Genomic DNA, 17480 nt, shown 5'->3' on the forward strand with positions numbered 1-17480 from the left:
CCAAACTTTGGAGGACATTGTATGAACTAATATTTTACCTGTGTTCTGTTACATCACACAGTCTTTTGATATGAACTCAAAATGTTCCACCAAGGACAACTGTTAAATTCCCAACGTATTGGTTCAACAACACCACTGCATTCAGAAATTACTACTTTACTTTTTCCACATTTTGTTCTGTTACAAAGTGGGATAAAAATTGATTTAATTGTCATTTTTTGTCAATGATCTACACAAAATAAAAGTGGAATAAAAATTCTAACATTTGTAAATAAGAATTGAACCCCCTGAGTCAATACATGTTAGAATCCCCTTTGTTAGCCATTACAGCTGTGAGTGTTTCTGGGTAAATCTCTAAGAGCTTTCCAGACCTGGATTGTGCAACATTTGCCCATTATTCTTTTCAGAATTCTTCAAGCTCTGTCAAATTGGTTGTTGATCATTGCTAGACAACCATTTTCAGGTCTTGCCATACTGTAGATTTCTAGCAGATTTAAGACAAAACTGTAACTCGGCCACTCAAGAACATTTACTGTCTTCTTGGTAAGCAACTCCAGTGTACATTTGTCCTTGTGTTTAGGTTATTGTCCTGCTGAAAGGTGAATTCATCTGCCAGTGTCTGGTGGAAAGCAGACTGAACCAGGTTTTCCTACAGGATTTTGCCTGTGCTTAGCTCTATTCCGTATCTTTTGTATGCTGAAAAACACCCCAGTCCTTAATTACTGTATTCCAAGCATACCCATATATGATGCAGCCACCACTATGCTTGAAAATATGTAGGGTGGTACTTAATGTGTTGCATTGGATTTTCCCCAAACATAAGTCTTTGTATTCAGGACAAAAAATGAATTGCTTTGCCACATTTTTTTGCTTTAGTGCCTTGTTGCAAACAGGATGCATGTTTTGGAATATTTGTATTCTGTACTGGCTTCCTTCTTTTCACTATCAATTAGGTTAGTATTGTGGAATAACTACAATGTTAATCAATTCTCAGTTTTCCCCTATCACAGCCATTAAACTCTGTAACTCTTTTAAAGTCACCATTGGCCTCATGGTAAAATCCCTAAGCGGTTTCCCTCCTCTCCAGCAACTGAGTTAGGAAGGATACCTGTATCTTTGGTGACTGGGTGTATTGATACACCATCCAAAGTGTAATTAATAACTTCACCATGCTCAAAAGGATATTCAATGTCTGATTTTTTTTTACCCATATACCAATAGGTGCTCTTCTTTGCGAGGCATTGGAAAACCTCCCTGGTATTTGTGGTTGAATTTGTGTTTGAAAATCACTGCTTGACTGAAGGACCTTACAGATAATTGTATGTGTTGGGTACAGAGATGAGGTTGTCATTCAAAAATAATGTTAAACACTATTATTGTACACATAGTCCATGCAACTTATTATGTGACTTGTTAAGTACATATTTACTCCTATACTAATTTAGGTTTGCCATAAAAAATGGTTGAATACATATTGACTCAAGACATTGCAGCTTTACATTTTTAATACATTTTTTAACATTTCAAAAAACATAATTCCACTTTGACATTATGGGGTATTGTGTGTAGGCCAGTGACGACAACACCTCAATTTAACAATTGTTTTCTTCAGGCTGGAACACAACAAAATGTGGAAAAAGTCAAGAGGCGTGAATAGTTTCTGAAGGCCCTGTATCCAGTAGACTACATTAGATCTGAAGAGACATTGTTTCAGAATGAGGGGTGCTGTAGCTCTGCTGGTGTTGCTGTACTGTCTGTCTGGGGTACATCAGTGTTAGACCTTCCAGAATCACCTTTATTCAAATATATTTGCATGTACAGGAATTCGACTGTGTGAAATGATGCTGCCACAATAAACAGAATATACAGACAATAAACAGAATATACAGACAATAAACATAATATACAGTGTGAAGAAAATGTTATTATGTGAAGAGACAGCCTTGAAAATGTTCATATTGTATCGTGTCATAAATAATCCTTGGTTCCTGCCTTTGCTTGGTAAAGATATGAGGGGGGCGACATGACCCCTCCTTAGGACCATCTGTCAGAACGCCCAGAATATGGCCTATAAGTTAAGTTAGGAGACGGTGCCAGACACATGCAGGAATCAACCCTATGAGCCATGCCTATGTAACTTGTCTGTGGAAGCAGTATTTAAGAGATCAAATGGGTCTGGCCCGACAGAGCTGACTTCTGACCGGTACTTTATGCATCTAAGTTTGACTGTGACCTCTCCAGCTTGCTGACAATAAATAATGATTCATTTAAGATTGACTTCAGGTGTCCCTGGTGTTGAATTTCCACAACAACTGACAAACAGAATATAGAGACAAAACAGAATATACAGACAACAAACAGAATATACAGACCAACAGAATATACAGACCAACAGAATATACAGACCAACAGAATATACAGACAACAAACAGAATATACAGACCAACAGAATATACAGACAATAAACAGAATATACAGACCAACAGAATATACAGACAACAAACAGAATATACAGACAACAAACAGAATATACAGACAACAAACAGAATATACAGACAACAAACAGAATATACAGACAAACAGAATATACAGACAAACAGAATATACAGACAAACAGAATATACAGACCAACAGAATATACAGACCAACAGAATATACAGACCATAAACAGAATATACAGACCAACAGAATATACAGACAACAAACAGAATATACAGACAACAAACAGAATATACAGACCAACAGAATATACAGACCAACAGAATATACAGACAACAAACAGAATATACAGACCAACAGAATATACAGACAGAATATACAGACAAACAGAATATACAGACAAACAGAATATACAGACCAAAAGAATATACAGACAATAAACAGAATATACAGACCAACAGAATATACAGACAACAAACAGAATATACAGACAACAAACAGAATATACAGACCAACAGAATATACAGACCAACAGAATATACAGACCAACAGAATATACAGACCAACAGGATATACAGACAACAAACAGGATATACAGACCAACAGAATATACAGACCAACAGAATATACAGACCAACAGAATATACAGACAACAAACAGAATATACAGACCAACAGAATATACAGACAACAAACAGAATATACAGACCAACAGAATATACAGACAACAAACAGAATATACAGACCAACAGAATATACAGACAGAATATACAGACAAACAGAATATACAGACAAACAGAATATACAGACCAAAAGAATATACAGACCAACAGAATATACAGACAACAAACAGAATATACAGACCAACAGAATATACAGACAATAAACAGAATATACAGACCAACAGAATATACAGACAACAAACAGAATATACAGACAACAAACAGAATATACAGACCAACAGAATATACAGACCAACAGAATATACAGACCAACAGAATATACAGACAACAAACAGGATATACAGACCAAAAGAATATACAGACCAACAGAATATACAGACAACAAACAGAATATACAGACCAACAGAATATACAGACAACAAACAGAATATACAGACCAACAGAATATACAGACAACAAACAGAATATACAGACCAACAGAATATACAGACCAACAGAATATACAGACCAACAGAATATACAGACAACAAACAGAATATACAGACAAACAGAATATACAGACAACAAACAGAATATACAGACCAACAGAATATACAGACCAACAGAATATACAGACAATAAACAGAATATACAGACAGAATATACAGACCAACAGAATATACAGACCAACAGAATATACAGACAACAAACAGAATATACAGACAAACAGAATATACAGACCAACAGAATATACAGACAAACAGAATATACAGACCAACAGAATATACAGACCAACAGAATATACAGACCAACAGAATATACAGACAACAAACAGAATGTACAGACCAACAGAATATACAGACCAGCAGAATATACAGACCAACAGAATATACAGACAATAAACAGAATATACAGACCAACAGAATATACAGACCAACAGAATATACAGACCAACAGAATATACAGACCAACAGAATATACAGACAACAAACAGAATATACAGACCAACAGAATATACAGACAATAAACAGAATATACAGACAATAAACAGAATATACAGACCAACAGAATATACAGACAAAACAGAATATACAGACCAACAGAATATACAGACCAACAGAATATACAGACAACAAACAGAATATACAGACCAACAGAATATACAGACAACAAACAGAATATACAGACCAACAGAATATACAGACCAACAGAATATACAGATAAACAGAATATACAGACAACAAACAGAATATACAGACCAACAGAATATACAGACAACAAACAGAATATACAGACCAACAGAATATACAGACAAACAGAATATACAGACCAACAGAATATACAGACCAACAGAATATACAGACCAACAAAATATACAGACCAACAGAATATACAGACAACAAACAGAATATACAGACAACAAACAGAATATACAGACAACAAACAGAATATACAGACAAACAGAATATACAGACCAACAGAATATACAGACCAACAGAATATACAGACCAACAGAATATACAGACCAACAGAATATACAGACCAACAGAATATACAGACCAACAGAATATACAGACAACAAACAGAATATACAGACCAACAGAATATACAGACAACAGACAGAATATACAGACCAACAGAATATACAGACCAACAGAATATACAGACAATAAACAGAATATACAGACAAACAGAATATACAGACCAACAGAATATACAGACCAACAGAATATACAGACCAACAGAATATACAGACAAACAGAATATACAGACAAACAGAATATACAGACAAACAGAATATACAGACAACAGACAGAATATACAGACCAACAGAATATACAGACAACAAACAGAATATACAGACAAACAGAATATACAGACAACAGACAGAATGTACAGACCAACAGAATATACAGACCAACAGAATATACAGACCAACAGAATATACAGACCAACAGAATATACAGAAAACAAACAGAATATACAGACAAACAGAATATACAGACAAACAGAATATACAGACAACAAACAGAATATACAGACAACAAACAGAATATACAGACAACAAACAGAATATACAGACAAACAGAATATACAGACCAACAGAATATACAGACCAACAGAATATACAGACCAACAGAATATACAGACCAACAGAATATACAGACAATAAACAGAATATACAGACAATAAACAGAATATACAGACAGAATATACAGACAAACAGAATATACAGACCAACAGAATATACAGACCAACAGAATATACAGACAAACAGAATATATAGACAAACAGAATATACAGACCAACAGAATATACAGACCAACAGAATATACAGACCAACAGAATATACAGACAACAGACAGAATATACAGACCAACAGAATATACAGACAACAAACAGAATATACAGACAACAAACAGAATATACAGACCAACAGAATATACAGACCAACAGAATATACAGACCAACAGAATATACAGACAATAAACAGAATATACAGACAATAAACAGAATATACAGACCAACAGAATATACAGACAAACAGAATATACAGACCAACAGAATATACAGACCAACAGAATATACAGAGCAACAGAATATAGAGACCAACAGAATATACAGACAGAATATACAGACCAACAGAATATACAGACCAACAGAATATACAGACAACAAACAGAATATACAGACAACAAACAGAATATACAGACAACAAACAGAATATACAGACCAACAGAATATACAGACCAACAGAATATACAGACAACAAACAGAATATACAGACCAACAGAATATACAGACAACAGACAGAATATACAGACCAACAGAATATACAGACCAACAGAATATACAGACAATAAACAGAATATACAGACCAACAGAATATACAGACCAACAGAATATACAGACCAACATAATATACAGACCAACAGAATATACAGACCAACAGAATATACAGACAACAAACAGAATATACAGACCAACAGAATATACAGACCAACAGAATATACAGACAATAAACAGAATATACAGACAATAAACAGAATATACAGACCAACAGAATATACAGACAAAACAGAATATACAGACCAACAGAATATACAGACCAACAGAATATACAGACAACAAACAGAATATACAGACCAACAGAATATACAGACAACAAACAGAATATACAGACCAACAGAATATACAGACAAACAGAATATACAGACAACAAACAGAATATACAGACCAACAGAATATACAGACAACAAACAGAATATACAGACCAACAGAATATACAGACCAACAGAATATACAGACCAACAGAATATACAGACCAACAGAATATACAGACCAACAGAATATACAGACAACAAACAGAATATACAGACAACAAACAGAATATACAGACAACAAACAGAATATACAGACAAACAGAATATACAGACCAACAGAATATACAGACCAACAGAATATACAGACCAACAGAATATACAGACAACAAACAGAATATACAGACAGACAGAATATACAGACCAACAGAATATACAGACCAACAGAATATACAGACAATAAACAGAATATACAGACAATAAACAGAATATACAGACCAACAGAATATACAGACAAAACAGAATATACAGACCAACAGAATATACAGACCAACAGAATATACAGACAACAAACAGAATATACAGACCAACAGAATATACAGACAACAAACAGAATATACAGACCAACAGAATATACAGACAAACAGAATATACAGACAACAAACAGAATATACAGACCAACAGAATATACAGACAACAAACAGAATATACAGACCAACAGAATATACAGACAAACAGAATATACAGACCAACAGAATATACAGACCAACAGAATATACAGACCAACAGAATATACAGACAACAAACAGAATATACAGACAACAAACAGAATATACAGACAACAAACAGAATATACAGACAAACAGAATATACAGACCAACAGAATATACAGACCAACAGAATATACAGACCAACAGAATATACAGACCAACAGAATATACAGACCAACAGAATATACAGACAACAGACAGAATATACAGACCAACAGAATATACAGACAACAAACAGAATATACAGACAACAAACAGAATATACAGACAACAAACAGAATATACAGACCAACAGAATATACAGACCAACAGAATATACAGACCAACAGAATATACTGACCAACAGAATATAAAGACCAACAGAATATACAGACCAACAGAATATACAGACAATAAACAGAATATACAGACAGAATATACAGACAAACAGAATATACAGACAATAAACAGAATATACAGACAATAAACAGAATATACAGACCAACAGAATATACAGACCAACAGAATATACAGACCAACAGAATATACAGACAAACAGAATATACAGACCAACAGAATATACAGACCAACAGAATATACAGACCAACAGAATATACAGACAACAAACAGAATATACAGACAAACAGAATATACAGACAACAAACAGAATATACAGACCAACAGAATATACAGACCAACAGAATATACAGACAATAAACAGAATATACAGACAGAATATACAGACCAACAGAATATACAGACCAACAGAATATACAGACAACAAACAGAATATACAGACAAACAGAATATACAGACCAACAGAATATACAGACAAACAGAATATACAGACCAACAGAATATACAGACCAACAGAATATACAGACCAACAGAATATACAGACAACAAACAGAATGTACAGACCAACAGAATATACAGACCAGCAGAATATACAGACCAACAGAATATACAGACAATAAACAGAATATACAGACCAACAGAATATACAGACCAACAGAATATACAGACCAACAGAATATACAGACCAACAGAATATACAGACAACAAACAGAATATACAGACCAACAGAATATACAGACAATAAACAGAATATACAGACAATAAACAGAATATACAGACCAACAGAATATACAGACAACAGACAGAATGTACAGACCAACAGAATATACAGACCAACAGAATATACAGACCAACAGAATATACAGACCAACAGAATATACAGAAAACAAACAGAATATACAGACAAACAGAATATACAGACAAACAGAATATACAGACCAACAGAATATACAGACAACAAACAGAATATACAGACAACAAACAGAATATACAGACAAACAGAATATACAGACCAACAGAATATACAGACCAACAGAATATACAGACCAACAGAATATACAGACCAACAGAATATACAGACAATAAACAGAATATACAGACAATAAACAGAATATACAGACAGAATATACAGACAAACAGAATATACAGACAAACAGAATATACAGACCAACAGAATATACAGACCAACAGAATATACAGACAAACAGAATATATAGACAAACAGAATATACAGACCAACAGAATATACAGACCAACAGAATATACAGACCAACAGAATATACAGACAACAGACAGAATATACAGACCAACAGAATATACAGACAACAAACAGAATATACAGACAACAAACAGAATATACAGACCAACAGAATATACAGACCAACAGAATATACAGACCAACAGAATATACAGACAATAAACAGAATATACAGACAATAAACAGAATATACAGACCAACAGAATATACAGACAAACAGAATATACAGACCAACAGAATATACAGACCAACAGAATATACAGAGCAACAGAATATAGAGACCAACAGAATATACAGACAGAATATACAGACCAACAGAATATACAGACCAACAGAATATACAGACAACAAACAGAATATACAGACAACAAACAGAATATACAGACAACAAACAGAATATACAGACCAACAGAATATACAGACCAACAGAATATACAGACAACAAACAGAATATACAGACCAACAGAATATACAGACAACAGACAGAATATACAGACCAACAGAATATACAGACAATAAACAGAATATACAGACAATAAACAGAATATACAGACAAACAGAATATACAGACCAACAGAATATACAGACCAACAGAATATACAGACCAACAGAATATACAGACCAACAGAATATACAGACCAACAGAATATACAGACAACAAACAGAATATACAGACCAACAGAATATACAGACCAACAGAATATACAGACAATAAACAGAATATACAGACAATAAACAGAATATACAGACCAACAGAATATACAGACAAAACAGAATATACAGACCAACAGAATATACAGACCAACAGAATATACAGACAACAAACAGAATATACAGACCAACAGAATATACAGACAACAAACAGAATATACAGACAAACAGAATATACAGACAACAAACAGAATATACAGACCAACAGAATATACAGACCAACAGAATATACAGACAACAAACAGAATATACAGACCAACAGAATATACAGACAAACAGAATATACAGACCAACAGAATATACAGACCAACAGAATATACAGACCAACAGAATATACAGACAACAAACAGAATATACAGACAACAAACAGAATATACAGACAACAAACAGAATATACAGACAAACAGAATATACAGACCAACAGAATATACAGACCAACAGAATATACAGACCAACAGAATATACAGACCAACAGAATATACAGACCAACAGAATATACAGACAACAGACAGAATATACAGACCAACAGAATATACAGACAACAAACAGAATATACAGACAACAAACAGAATATACAGACCAACAGAATATACAGACCAACAGAATATACAGACCAACAGAATATAAAGACCAACAGAATATACAGACCAACAGAATATACAGACAATAAACAGAATATACAGACAGAATATACAGACAAACAGAATATACAGACAATAAACAGAATATACAGACCAACAGAATATACAGACCAACAGAATATACAGACCAACAGAATATACAGACCAACAGAATATACAGACCAACAGAATATACAGACCAACAGAATATACAGACCAACAGAATATACAGACCAACAGAATATACAGACCAACAGAATATACAGACAACAAACAGAATATACAGACCAACAGAATATACAGACAACAAACAGAATATACAGACCAACAGAATATACAGACAACAGACAGAATATACAGACCAACAGAATATACAGACCAACAGAATATACAGACAATAAACAGAATATACAGACAAACAGAATATACAGACCAACAGAATATACAGACCAACAGAATATACAGACCAACAGAATATACAGACCAACAGAATATACAGAAAACAAACAGAATATACAGACAAACAGAATATACAGACCAACAGAATATACAGACAACAAACAGAATATACAGACAACAAACAGAATATACAGACAACAAACAGAATATACAGACAACAAACAGAATATACAGACAAACAGAATATACAGACCAACAGAATATACAGACCAACAGAATATACAGACCAACAGAATATACAGACCAACAGAATATACAGACAATAAACAGAATATACAGACAATAAACAGAATATACAGACAGAATTTACAGACAAACAGAATATACAGACAAACAGAATATACAGACCAACAGAATATACAGACCAACAGAATATACAGACAAACAGAATATATAGACAAACAGAATATACAGACCAACAGAATATACAGACCAACAGAATATACAGACCAACAGAATATACAGACAACAGACAGAATATACAGACCAACAGAATATACAGACAACAAACAGAATATACAGACAACAAACAGAATATACAGACCAACAGAATATACAGACCAACAGAATATACAGACCAACAGAATATACAGACAATAAACAGAATATACAGACAATAAACAGAATATACAGACCAACAGAATATACAGACAAACAGAATATACAGACCAACAGAATATACAGACCAACAGAATATACAGAGCAACAGAATATAGAGACCAACAGAATATACAGACAGAATATACAGACCAACAGAATATACAGACCAACAGAATATACAGACAACAAACAGAATATACAGACAACAAACAGAATATACAGACAACAAACAGAATATACAGACCAACAGAATATACAGACCAACAGAATATACAGACAATAAACAGAATATACAGACAATAAACAGAATATACAGACAAACAGAATATACAGACCAACAGAATATACAGACAACAAACAGAATATACAGACCAACAGAATATACAGACCAACAGAATATACAGACCAACAGAATATACAGACAACAAACAGAATATACAGACAAACAGAATATACAGACAAACAGAATATACAGACAACAAACAGAATATACAGACCAACAGAATATACAGACCAACAGAATATACAGACCAACAGAATATACAGACAATAAACAGAATATACAGACAGAATATACAGACCAACAGAATATACAGACCAACAGAATATACAGACAACAAACAGAATATACAGACAAACAGAATATACAGACCAACAGAATATACAGACCAACAGAATATACAGACAACAAACAGAATATACAGACCAACAGAATATACAGACAACAAACAGAATGTACAGACCAACAGAATATACAGACCAGCAGAATATACAGACAGAATATACAGACCAACAGAATATACAGACCAACAGAATATACAGACAATAAACAGAATATACAGACCAACAGAATATACAGACCAACAGAATATACAGACCAACAGAATATACAGACAACAAACAGAATATACAGACAACAACAGAATATACAGACCAACAGAATATACAGACCAACAGAATATACAGACCAACAGAATATACAGACCAACAGAATATACAGACCAACAGAATATACAGACAATAACAGAATATACAGACCAACAGAATATACAGACAATAAACAGAATATACAGACCAACAGAATATACAGACAAAACAGAATATACAGACCAAACAGAATATACAGACCAACAGAATATACAGACAAAACAGAATATACAGACCAAACAGAATATACAGACCAACAGAATATACAGACAAAACAGAATATACAGACCAAACAGAATATACAGACCAACAGAATATACAGACAACAAACAGAATATACAGACCAACAGAATATACAGACAACAAACAGAATATACAGACCAACAGAATATACAGACCAACAGAATATACAGACAAACAGAATATACAGACAACAAACAGAATATACAGACCAACAGAATATACAGACCAACAGAATATACAGACAACAAACAGAATATACAGACCAACAGAATATACAGACAACAAACAGAATATACAGACCAACAGAATATACAGACAACAAACAGAATATACAGACCAAACAGAATATACAGACAACAAACAGAATATACAGACCAACAGAATATACAGACCAACAGAATATACAGACAAAACAGAATATACAGACAACAAACAGAATATACAGACCAACAGAATATACAGACCAACAGAATATACAGACAACAAACAGAATATACAGACCAACAGAATATACAGACAACGACCAACAGAATATACAGACCAACAGAATATACAGACAACAAACAGAATATACAGACAACAAACAGAATATACAGACAACAAACAGAATATACAGACCAACAGAATATACAGACCAACAGAATATACAGACCAACAGAATATACAGACAATAAACAGAATATACAGACAATAAACAGAATATACAGACAAACAGAATATACAGACCAACAGAATATACAGACAACAAACAGAATATACAGACCAACAGAATATACAGACCAACAGAATATACAGACCAACAGAATATACAGACAACAAACAGAATATACAGACAAACAGAATATACAGACAAACAGAATATACAGACAACAAACAGAATATACAGACCAACAGAATATACAGACCAACAGAATATACAGACCAACAGAATATACAGACAATAAACAGAATATACAGACAGAATATACAGACCAACAGAATATACAGACCAACAGAATATACAGACAACAAACAGAATATACAGACAAACAGAATATACAGACAAACAGAATATACAGACCAACAGAATATACAGACCAACAGAATATACAGACAACAAACAGAATGTACAGACCAACAGAATATACAGACCAGCAGAATATACAGACCAGCAGAATATACAGACAGAATATACAGACCAACAGAATATACAGACCAACAGAATATACAGACAATAAACAGAATATACAGACCAACAGAATATACAGACCAACAGAATATACAGACCAACAGAATATACAGCCACGAACGACCAACAGAATATACAGACCAACAGAATATACAGACCAACAGAATATACAGACAACAAACAGAATATACAGACAATAAACAGAATATACAGACCAACAGAATATACAGACAATAAACACAATATCCAGACCAACAGAATATACAGACAAAACAGAATATACAGACCAAACAGAATATACAGACCAACAGAATATACAGACAATAAACAGAATATACAGACCAACAGAATATACAGACAAAACAGAATATACAGACCAAACAGAATATACAGACCAACAGAATATACAGACAACAAACAGAATATACAGACCAACAGAATATACAGACCAACAGAATATACAGACCAACAGAATATACAGACAAACAGAATATACAGACAACAAACAGAATATACAGACCAACAGAATATACAGACCAACAGAATATACAGACAACAAACAGAATATACAGACCAACAGAATATACAGACAACAAACAGAATATACAGACCAACAGAATATACAGACAACAAACAGAATATACAGACAAACAGAATATACAGACAACAAACAGAATATACAGCCACGAACGACAAACAGAATATACAGACAAACAGAATATACAGACCAACAGAATATACAGACCAACAGAATATACAGACCAACAGAATATACAGACAACAGACAGAATATACAGACCAACAGAATATACAGACAACAGACAGAATATACAGACCAACAGAATATACAGACCAACAGAATATACAGACCAACAGAATATACAGACAATAAACAGAATATACAGACCAACAGAATATACAGACAATAAACAGAATATACAGACAATAAACAGAATATACAGACCAACAGAATATACAGACAAACAGAATGTACAGACCAACAGAATATATAGACAACAAACAGAATATACAGACCAACAGAATATACAGACCAACAGAATATACAGACCAACAGAATATACAGACCAAAAGAATATACAGACCAACAGAATATAGAGACCAACAGAATATACAGACAGAATATACAGACCAACAGAATATACAGACAGAATATACAGACCAACAGAATATACAGACAGAATATACAGACCAACAGAATATACAGACAGAATATACAGACCAACAGAATATACAGACAACAAACAGAATATACAGACCAACAGAATATACAGACAGAATATACAGACCAACAGAATATACAGACAGAATATACAGACAGAATATACAGACCAACAGAATATACAGACAGAATATACAGACCAACAGAATATACAGACAGAATATACAGACCAACAGAATATACAGACAGAATATACAGTACTCCCTCCATCAGTCTGGTTCCTCCCAAGGTTTCTTCCTACATGGAGAGTTTATATTGCTGTAACAAACATGTTCTTGCTCGTGATTCTTGCCCAGGTTGTTTCTAAACATTTGAAGGCAATGCATTTTTAAAAAGCATTATACACAGTATAACATTACACTGATGAATTGATTACTTTAATGTTTATTGATGGGGTTTTTCGACCCAAGCAGCAGCAGAACTGTCCACCATTGGGGCCAGAGTGAGAGCTAGTGAGGGAGAGGTGGAGGAGCTGAAGAGAGAGAATTCAGGTAGCAAACATACAGTATGTCTAACTATGAACGAAGGATTTGTTTTCATTGGTTGAAATAAGGATCAACTGACGTTTGTTTTGCTCCCCATGCTCCCAGTACAAGCGGCAGAACTCTCTGCCATGGGAACCAGGATGACAGCCAGAGAGAGAGGTGGAGCTAGAGAGAGAAAGCAGGTGTAGTGCTGAATAATATTTAACAATCTACATTTAATAAATCTGACCATCTGACTCCATTTAATTTTATAGTAAAACCATGTCCAATCATTGTGAGTTTAGCTGACTAAGATTAATCAATTTGTGGCAAATACTTATGGCAAATGTATGGAACATTTGTAGATTCCCTTACAAGTCATAACGTTTAAGTTACAAGGCATAACGTTTAAGTTACAAGGCAGTACTGACATTAACAAAGCATAATTCTAGGCATGCTGATACTAAGGTTCATTTACAAGACATAGCATGAACTAATCAGACCCGCAAGGCCACAGGCCTATTGGCTAACCTAAAAGAGAGAAGCATTTTCAAGCAACCTTTTTCTATGGGCCGGATACAAGATAAGAGGAAGAAGAAATGACTTTCATTCCATGCATACCAGATCTGACTTGTTTATATTCAAAATCAATTGTTGACCAATCCCCAGACCAAACCAAAGATTATAAAAATAAGACATCCAATGAGATCGGACCAGCCAACATCCTCTAGGAAGGGGGGTGTGCCAAGTACAGTAGATCGCTGAATTCCTAAAGACAATAAAACCTTCTTGCATACAGCGTTGAGAGTTCACCCTAAACAGTTACAAGTTACCACAGAGATCATACATCCATATTGTTTTTTGTTGGGCCATTTGCAATGCGGCCAGAGGTGACAGAGAGCACACAAGTTAGGGCTGGGCCAACACAGGTAAAACAAACAGATGTTCAGAAGAGTCATCTGTCACCTTGTCTTGCAAAAAATAGTACCTGCTATTTCTTATAGCAATGGGAGCATAGAATACCTTTCTCAACAATGCTCACAAATGAATGATAATGTTTCTCCCCGGTGTTGAGACCAAAGGTGTCTTTTCTAGTTTAAGTAACACTGCAGGACCATTCAATACTGACACCACCCTGGTTCACACAAACTTCATCACCAACATCAGCCAAGCCTACAGCCCAGTTACAGGTACTGCTTACACCAATATACACCGAACAAAAATATAAACGCAACATGTAAAGTGTTGGTCTCATGTTTCATGAAATAAAAGATCCCCGAAATGTTCCATACGCACAAAAAACGTATTTCTCTCAAATTTTGTGCACAAATTTGTTTACATTCCTGTTAGTGAGCATTTCTCCTTTGCCAAGATAATCTATCCACCTGACAGGTGTGGCATATCAAGAAGCTGATTCATTACACAGGTGCACCTTGTGCTGGGGACAATAAAAGGCCACTCTAAAATATGCAGTTTTGTCACACAACACAATGCCACAGATGTCTCAAGTTTTGAGCGAGTGTACAAATTGGCATGCTGACTGCAGGAATGTCCACCAGTGCTGTTACCAGATAATTTAATGTTCATGTCTCTACCATAAGCTGCCTCCAAAGTTGTTTTGGAGAATTTGACAGTATGTCCATCCAGCCTCAGAACCATGTGTAACCACACCAGCCCAAGACCTCAACATCCGGCTTCTTCACCTGCGGGATCATCTGAGACCAGCGCCCAGACAGCTGATGAAACTGTGGGTTTGCACAACCAAAGAATTTCTGCACAAACTGTCAGAAACCATCTCAGGGAAGCTTATCTGCATGCTCGTTGTCCTCACCAGGGTCTTGACCTGACTGCGGTTCTGCGTAGTAACTGACTACAGTGGGAAAATACTCTCCTTCGATGGCCACTGGCATGCCGGAAAAGTGTGCTCTTCAAGGATAAATCCCAGTTTCAACTGAATGGTGTCGTGTGGGCGAGCAGGTTTGCTTATGTCAACGTTGTGAACAGAGAGACCCATGGTGGTGGTGGGGTGATGGTATGGGCAGGCATAAGCTATGGACAACAAACACAATTGCATTTTATCGATTGCAATTTGAATCCACGGCGATACAGTGATGAGATCCTGAGGCCCACTGTCGTGCCATTCATCTGCTGCCATCACGTCATGTTTCAGCATGATAATGCACAGTCCCATATCGGAAGGATTTGTGCACAATTCCCGGCAGCTGAAAATGTCCCAGTTCTACCATGGCCTGCATACCCACCAGATATGTCACCCATTGAGCATGTTTGGGATGCTCTGGATCGACAGCGTGTTCCAGTTCCCACTAATATCCAGCAACTTCACACAGCCATTGAAGAGGAGTAGGACAACATTCCACAGGCCATAATCAACAGCCTGATCAACTCTATGCGAAGGAGATGTGTCGCGCTACATGAGGCAAATGGTGGTCACACCAGATACTGACTGGTTTTCTGATCCACAC

Source organism: Salmo salar, chromosome 05 (assembly GCF_965601325.2).
Source record: "Salmo salar chromosome 05, fSalSal1, whole genome shotgun sequence".
Lineage (NCBI taxonomy): Eukaryota > Metazoa > Chordata > Actinopteri > Salmoniformes > Salmonidae > Salmo > Salmo salar.